Source organism: Alligator sinensis, unplaced genomic scaffold, assembly GCF_000455745.1.
Source record: "Alligator sinensis unplaced genomic scaffold, ASM45574v1 scaffold308_2, whole genome shotgun sequence".
NCBI lineage: Eukaryota > Metazoa > Chordata > Crocodylia > Alligatoridae > Alligator > Alligator sinensis.
In genome coordinates, this window is record NW_005842082.1 from 2,460,677 (window position 1) to 2,469,925 (window position 9,249).

The 9,249-nt window shown below is 41.9% G+C and overlaps 1 non-coding gene across 1 annotated transcript; it reads right to left on the reverse strand.

Annotated features, from left to right (window-relative positions):
* Positions 1–1,719: 1,719 nt before the first annotated feature.
* TRNAK-UUU lies at positions 1,720–1,792 on the reverse strand. The gene has a single exon. It is a non-coding gene; the product is annotated as a tRNA-Lys (tRNA).
* Positions 1,793–9,249: the final 7,457 nt, after the last annotated feature.

Genomic DNA, 9,249 nt, shown 5'->3' on the forward strand with positions numbered 1-9,249 from the left:
ACACGCACTGTCCCCTCTTGCTCTCCCCCCCACTTACTTGTGGCTGCCTGAGCTGCCTAATGCAGAAGGCAGGTAGGAAAAGGGTTAACCTGCCTGCTCAGCCACCACCTTCACTGATGTTGCTCTTTGGGTCAAAAGAGTAGCAGTGTAGCAGCAGTGGCAGGGAGGAAGGCAGATTAAACCTTCCCTGCCTGCTCCCCTGGGAAAGGCAGTGCAGGTAGCCACAGGTAAGTAATGCCCTGGGGATAGTGGGAGGCAGGGGAGAGTCCTGAGGGCGGGGGAAAAACAGGGGAGCCTCATAGGTCAGGGCTCAGAGGCAAAACCCAGAATGGGAATGGGTGGAAATCTTACCTTTCAGTCCTCCAGGCCCCTCCTGGCCTGAATGTATGGCTGCTTCAAATTCAAGCTAGCCCTAAAATTAATCAGCATATGTGCAACTCACAGTGTAAGGTATAACAAGGCCATAATGCAAAACACTGAAAGGCATTTTATTAGAAAATGACAAGCATATTAAAACTGTTCACCACTTTCTACATAATCTTCCCAGAATAGAATACTCATTGGAATACTGAGTCAAATTTAAGACCTCAATTCCAGCAACTTGATGATCTGGACCCAGGTCTGGACCCAGGCAATAACCTAAAGCTGTATTTTGCAGGTCACGGTTAGCAATTCTGTTCCTCAGGCAAAATGGAACTGCCTGCAATAAGGAAAAACTTGCTTGCACAGGATACAGAGCTTTCTCATAGAGGGACTATGTAATGACTTTTGTCAGGAACTAAGGTATATAAGGCTACCTTTCACCCCAAGTACAAATAAGAGTTCTTCAGCTTTGCGACCTTTAACGCAGGCACATAGTAGCAGGTACATTCTAAACAAGTAAATGATTTCTGCAAAATAAAACAAACTCCTACCAAAACCAAAATGTGATGTGCACTGTACACACAATTGTCCTCTTAAACAGAGGATGAGAACAGAGCAAACTTATACACCAGGTGATAGTTATAGTACAGGAAGGTGACCAGATACTCTGGTGATGTCTGTTGACACTGGATTTGGACCCAGCACCTATACATTTATTCCGAGCAGGCACAACCCTCAGACCACAACACCTGCCAGTTGATCATAGGCAAATTTATTGATACAGAGTAAGAATTAAAAAAAAACCCAATACAAACAATCAAACAATTCTATATCTACCAGTCCTAGGACTGTCACCAGAGTCCAAGTATATCTGGTCAGGACGCAGGCTCCACTCTGAGGCTCTCTCTCTCAGGTGTCAGCAGTCCGGAGGTGGGATGTCGAGGCCCACAGCCCCCCTCCAGTGGGGTGCATGATATGGACTACTGGTATGCCCTTGGTCCATAGTGGCCTCGGGGACCCTTCCCTGGGGACAGAGATGGGGATGGGGACCCCTCTCAGGGAGCAAAACAAGGAGGGATGAGGCAAAGGGAAGGACCCTTTGTTAATCTCAAGTCTCTGCTCTTATATTCTCCTTCCCCCTTGATGACTCCTAATTTATGGCTGTTTGTGGTTGGTTGTCTCTTTGTGGTCACATGTCCAAGAAGCCTTCCCCTAATTTGGTCCGTTCCCCCAGAACTGGCACTTAGCTCCTTCCCCTGCTTTTTGAGGCCTTGTTGCTGGTGTCATAAATTCATAGATTCTGAAGGGAGGGACCTCAGTGGGCCATCTAGTCCGATCTCCAAAAGCAACAACTAACACCTGAACAGGGATTTGAACCCTGGACCCTCAGATTAAAAGTCTGATGCTCTGCCAACTGAGCTATCCAGGCTCATAAACATGTTTTCCCTGTCCCTTCACTCACCCCTACTTGATGCAGCCAGGACAAACACAGATCTCCCATACATTAGGCAGAAACTCTACCACATAGCCATCAATACTGTGTCACTTATGTTGTGTTATGTGAGCAGTATGGTACTTACTTCTTTGGTTCCCAAGCTGTGTGTCCTTGTTGCATTAGACAACCTGTCTGCCTTGAAGGCTCTGATCTCGTGTTATGCCCCGCTTCATTCTCAGGCTGTGTCTATCCATTGGTCTTGTTGTTCTAGACAGCCTGCACGGCCCTGCTTTCAGGGCCATGAGAAGCTGTGTGCATGTCTCCCAAGTTCTTTAGAAATCCATTTAACCCCTGCTGTCCATCTTGACCCTTTATAATGCATATATCTACACCTATAAGCCAATTCCCAAAAAACAGGCCTTTAAATTCCGTTTCTAAGCCAGCGATGTCAATGTTATAAGAGCCTTTATAAACTAGTACAGAAAAAGTAAGTGAGCATTTAAATACTTTTTTTCTGAATTTGATTCCAACTAAATAATAGATATAAAAACTGAATCAAGCTTTTTTCATAGTGATATATTCTGCTTTGAGAAAAATAAATAAAAACAATATTAATCAAATAAATCATAATTCCATGTTAATAATGTCAGAGCCCATTATTGCAGAAGTGATTGAGAAATGTTATGTTTACTAACATAGTTGAATTTAATTATATGTCATGAGATTTGTATGTTATAGTTGTTATTTTTTTCTTAATTTCCCTTAGAAAGGGAGACAATTTTGTTTTCATAATATTTCAGATGAAAAAAGTTTTGCATTTATTTATGCTGATGTAATAAATTTGAAAACCTTCTTGGTTGTGTAAAGTCAAACTGATGGAGTTTTACATCCACTTGGCCAAGTATGAAAGTCTCTCCTTAACAAATGTTTTCCCCAGTATTTTAGAATTTCTTCTTTGAATACTTTTTGTACTTTCTTTTTGTATTCATTATGTATTTAAATTCTTTTACAGAAGGAATTTTCTCTAGCTAAAAGAAAGATTTGGCCTTATCAGCAGGTATCAGGTTTTCTATTTCCCAGGGAAAAATGGGGGGGGATGTGGATTTTCCCTTTTAACTCAGAAAAATGTGCATTTCTCATTTTAACAGAGAAACGTGGATTTTTCACTTTTGCAAGGAGCTCTCTGCAGACTGGCAGAGTTCCAGCCTGCAAGGGTCTGGGGAGAGTGGGAGGAGGTCAGACAGACAGGGGGCACCAAATGCTTATGTGCACACACAGGCAGATGGCTGCCAGGTAGCCTGGAGAGCAGCTCCTGCAAGTAAGTCTGCTGCAGAGAGGAGGAGGGGGAGAGTGGGGATTGAGGCCCCCATAGGAAGAGAAGAAGGGAGGGAGGGAGTTGGCCAGGGATGGGGCTGGGGCCAGGTCTGTTGCCCAGCCCGGCAATTTGTGGGGCTTGGGGCCCAGGGCCAGAATGTGTGGCTGCACTCCCAGCAGGGAGTGGGATGGGACCACTGGTGACTTGTGTGTGGGATGGAGCGGGGAGGGTCTGGCTCCCTGGTGCTGGCCACACTTCCAGAGCAGGCAGGGGGAGCACGTGCCCCCCAGATTTGTGTGCAGGATGAGGGCAAATGTGGGCTGCCTGCTGTGGGCTCAGGCTCTCCGCCCTGCTGCCCTCCCCCTGAGGCCTCTGCAGCCCAGCAGGCAGGACCCAGCATCACAGGGCAAAGCGAGGCAGGGAAGCTCAGTGCTGCAGCCGTGAGCCCTGAAGCGCCCATGTCTGCGCAGCAGCAGCAGCAGGGGTAGCAGTGTGGAGTTGTGCCCATCACTGCTGCCAGGCAGGCAGGGGGTGACTCAGCAGGGCACTGTGGGGCTTGCAGAGATGGCACTGAGCTTTCTCGCCCTGCTCTGCCTTGCCACACTGGGTCCTATCCACTGGGCTATGGAGGCCCAACAGGGAGGGCAGAAGGGCAGAGAGCCCAAGCCTGCAGCAGGCAGCCCACCCCTGCCGCACAGGCTCTACTCTAGCCATGCCACCTGTGGTGGAGGGGAAGCTGGGCTCTGCGCTCCACTCTGCAGAAGCACCTGCCACCTCCCACAGGCAGCAGTTGCAGCTCAGGCATGGCTGGGGGTGGGGGTGTGCTTAGGCTATGGACCTGGGTCCCTGGCCCCATAGCCCTTGCAGCTGGGTCCCCCTCCAGCAGGGCTGGGGGGGCAGAGAGCTGTGGGTCGGAGGCAAGGGGCATCAGCAGGGCTAGGGAGGGAGGGGCACCAGCAGGGCTGCGGGGCTCTGGCTTAGGAGTGAGGGGCCTAGACCTGCGTCCTGGTGAGTGAAGGGGGTAGAGGAAGCTCTGATTTTCCATGATAAAAAACCCAAACTCAAATACCAAAATTTATAGGTACTGAGAATTTATTTCATTATAGTGATTGAGGCACTGGTAGGCTTCCAGATTGCTTTAAAATTATAAATATATCAATAAAAAATTGTGTTCCGTTGATACATATATATAGTGGCGTTTAAATTTAATTGCATACTTGGGGGTGGGGGGTGTTAATTAAGCTATTTGCAGTTTTTAAACAGAGAAAACCAGGATCCCAGCTTATCAATCATAAGAGACTCCCCCTGCAATTTGTTTTCCATCACAAGCCAGAATTCTTGTGACAAATATGAGAAAATGTTTAGAATTCTGTGTATATTCATTTTTTTTTTTTTTGTATCTTCACTCTATATCCCTTGCATGGACAACATTCTTCTCTTCTCTAGAGTTTAAAATTGAATGTTATAGCTATTATATAATTCCCAAAATATGTGTATACATAAATATGTATGATATAATTCCCAAAATATATAGTTATTTGCAGTTTTATGGTTATTTGTGCAAAGTGTTGAGTACCCTTGTCTTCCATTAAAGTCTAAGATCACTTGTTTTTTATTATACCTATACTCCTTTAGTCACAGTTGCCATCACTGGAGTTAAGGAACACTCGTTTGTTTTTTGGAAGTTTGGGGAATTGAAGTTTGTTGTTCGATTACATAAAAGATGCCAACATACCCACACTGTTAATTTCCTCAATCTATCAATTATTCAGACTAATTGCTTCTGAAAATGGGGTTATTAGGGAAACAGGGAGTGAATCATTCTGTGCTGAGATCAGAAGATTTCCATCACAGGTACAACAACATTTCAAACCTACTAATGAATTAAATGTGAGTTATATTTCCAGGGCCTGTTATTTTCAGGGAGACTTGTAATATAGTGACTCCTGTTTAATTAATCTACACTGCTTTCTATAACTGAAGTTACTCCAGTCCAGAGGACACGTTGATTTTATGCAGAAAAGCAATTTTGTGCAGTGTTTTTCTGGACTTACAAACCTCAAAAAAAAAGTTATTGACATACATATTTTTCTCTCCTTTGAATTACAACGAAGTGAGAGAGAGCAGGAACATGAAAATGTATTTCATCCCACCTCAGGAATATAAACCAAGACTTTTGCACATATTTTAAGCAAATAAGCATTACCCCACCTGTAATGCAACACATCTTTCTTGCTCTGTAAGGAGAAAAGAGACTAGAACAATTAGATTTTTCAATTTAAAATAAAAAGTGCATTTGGCAATAAAGTCAGTTAGTGTTTCAGAAGGAGAAAGAAATAAAAACAAAAGTAATTATAAAATACTAAAATGTAAATGTCATTAAATTACAGGTATGTTCTAATCTCTTTTTTTTGCCAGGTTTCAATGCTATTGAATGGATACCTATGGGGGAAAAACGGTTATTTAAAATCATTCATTCCCTTTTTCATTTATTTACTTTTCAGCTGTTTACACTGGGTTACAGAGAAAGGCAAAGCAAAGAAAGATGGATGCTTACTTAAACGGATAGACCAAGTGACATTCTTAGGTAGCGTGGACAAGGTGACGTCTCCCTAGATTAATAGAACAATGCTGTGTGCATCATCCTTATGTGGACAGAGTTGGGTTTTTTGTGAACTGAACACAGAAATGGCATTTGTGTGTGCAGCTACTTTTATAGGACATCTGAACTTGCATGTTAAGATGTTTGCAGTCATATTACTTACCAAATACCTCACCTAACCATTAAAAATGTGACAGTTGTTCCATAATCACAGATTAATTGCATTTCGTGATGTATCCAAACTTGATTACACTAAATTCATGATGCAAGGATTAGATTAGAATGTGAATAAACATTCCAGCAAAATATGTGTTTTATAGATATATTTGCATGTGTCCTGTCCTGACACTTGTTTTTATTTTACTATTTGATTGATCAAAACCAAGGATTTGTGGATGTAGGACTCTACTTGGAGATAGTAAATTGACTGCATATTTTACTATTGTGTACATTCCGATATTTTTCCCCTCCAAAAATGATGCCTATATCCTTTGCTAAGAGAGTTAGCAAATAAGGATAGATTCATAGAATCTATGAATCTATCCTTATTTGCTAACTCTCTTAGCAAAGGGAGATCTAATACCTCATTTAAAAGTGGAACACTTAACTCACCTTAGAGAAAACAGCAATATGTTCTGATGTGGTTCAGCATCTGAAATGTGAAACTGCCACTTTGAATACTGTACTGTATAAAAGATATCATGGGTATCCTTCCCAAGATCTTTCACTCTCATTTTAAATTCCCTACCTTCCATTCTTATTTTAATTACAGGACTTGCTTGTCTTCAGAGTGCTGTGGGTACCTTTGTGCATTGATTACTGTTTTGCACACTATCCTCCAGCCCTATATTTAGGCCTTTGTAAAATATCAGCGGAATTCTGTAATGTATGCAATGAATAGGAAGACTCAGTACAGTGAGACAAAACTCTTCTAAATTTAAAATATTGTTCATGTAACCATACGTCCTATTGTGTTTACAATTTCAAATTGAATTGACTGTTATTAGGACTCTATAATTCATAGTCAAGCAGAATAAAGTCCTCTAGTTGAAATATTATAATATGCTATACAGTACCTAAATCCTCTTTCTTCTACTGATGGTGTAATACTGTTTAGGTAACTAGGTGCAGCACTATCAACCTAAATGTAGTATGAGAAGAGCAGATCACTGTACTTTTTGAAAATGTGCACAGACAAGAATTTTAGAACAATAAGAAAATTCTTTGTCTACCTTATCAAAACTTTTGCATTCTTTCACTTGAAATTATGCTTCCCTCACTTAAGTTGCGCATTGAGAAAAGGGCAGCCAATTTAAGTAATTTTGTCTTTTTCTCTCAGTGTACAAGGTCATTAATTGCTATTGGGACCTTCATAAACCCTAGTCTGCTGATGGGGTGAGAACTGTATTGTTAAATGTATTATGGCAGGACTGTCTTTGGAGATTGCCTGCTTGATTGCTTTGTAAAGGCCCAATGGCACACAGCAATTAAAATCCATAGACCTTTATAACCCTACTGATGTTTTATGGGCCTTTTTGTGTCCTTCGGTATGGTTTACCATTTGTGTGTCTCCCAATGGGTCTTCTTTTCAGAACTCAAATTGGGATTTTTTTTTTTACAGAGTGATAAAGCTAGTTATACATCATGTGAAAGGTTAATGACTATTTTCAAAAAGAGCATATGTTTAAAGTCATAGGGTGAAAGTTATGGTAAAGAACAATTAAGTAAAATCACATACCATTTTCTCACTTTCAGAGTAGTTGGATCCTACTACATCTCATATTCACTCTTAACAGTTTATAAATCAAAGTACTATTTGAAACTGTTACATTCACTTCAAAACATGAGTTTAGGTTTTTTGGAGCAACACTCTTGTCCTGTACTTAAATGTATCTCTCTATGGGCTGATTTTTGTGTAGAATCGGAGACTGCCTATTCCACAGTAGGAAACCTTATACCTAGGTCCAGGAAAATGCCCCTTTAGTGCAGTTCCATATAGGAACTGGCACCAGAATGTGAAGGGTACAGCATGGAGGCATTGTTGCTTTTGAATTTTAGTATGAAAATCAATGTGGACTTAATACAGCTCCAAACTATGTTTTCTCTCAAGGAATCCTGTTGGCTTCTACTGAGCAGCTATTGGGGGCCCAAAGCAAAACTTTTTCAGCACCTGGAGCAAAAAAAGTTACCAGCAAAGTACAAACATACCTTCAGAAGGGTTCCATAGGGAATAAGACCCTTTCAACAAGGATTTCTGAAATCTTTGGAGTTATGAAGGATGCAAGACTTCCAAATCCACTGCTTCCAAAATTCATGCTACTATTGGTTTTCAACAATCGGACACTGAGTAAATTCAACAATTTCTTATCAGAAGTTTTCCATAGATTTTCATGGGAAAAGTTTGTTTCTGAAACTAATCTGGAACAGTTATCAGTTAAGATAACAACATTCATGTGAAGAAAAAGAGGATCTTTTACATTTATAAAATGCTAAACATTCCTGGAGACCTTAAACAAATTTTAGGGTAAAACTGAACTTCCTTATGTGGAAATATAAAGTCTGAAATGATGTACTGTAGCAAATTAATCTAGTCAATAGTATTGCAGTACCAAAAGGGGTAATATGTAACTTTAAGGCAGTATAATTTATAGCAGTTCACAAAGTTCTAGGACCTGGAAGAATAAATAGAAAAAAAAACCCACATCCATGAACTTAAGTAGAAAACAGGGCTGCTTGAGAGTGCAATAATTGTGAATTACTGGACATGAGTACATGTGCATTTACTGTGTAGTAACTTACTGAGCAGTAAGTGGTTCTTAGGTCAGCGCCCATACGTGCAGCCGTTAAAGCAGAGCAATGCTGTGTGTGGACTGACCTGGGACTAAAGTTAGTCTCAAGTCAGTCTACACATACAGTGTTACTGCACAGTAAGGCATCTACACTAACTAACTAATTGGGCATACATTTAATACCTGCATCATGCGGGTATCAAATTTATGCCCAAGATGGCTTAAATCACTATAGTTACTGCATAGTATGGGCATGAAGACGTAGATGTGCACCCATAGATTCATAGATGTTAGGGTCAGAAGGGACCTCAATAGATCATCAAGTCCAGCCCCCTGCATAGGCAGTAAAGAGTGCTGGGTTCAGATGACCCCACCTAGATGCCTATCTAACCTCCTCTTGAAGACCCAAAGGGTAGGGGAGAGCACCACCTCCCTTGGGAGCCCGTTCCAGATTCTGGCCACTCTAATTGTGAAGAAGTTCCTCCTAATGTCCAGTCTAAATCTGCTCTCTGCTAGCTTGTGGCCATTATTTCTTGTGACCACCAGGGGCGCCTTGGTGAGTAGAGCCTCACCAATTCCCCTCTGTGCCCCCATGATGAATTTATAGGTAGCCACAAGGTCGCCTCTCAACCTTCTCTTGCGGAGGCTGAAGAGGTCCAGGTGCCCTTGTCTCTCCTCATAGGGCTTGGCCTGCAAGCCCTTAACCATACGAGTGGCCCTTCTCTGGACCCTCTCCAGGTTATCC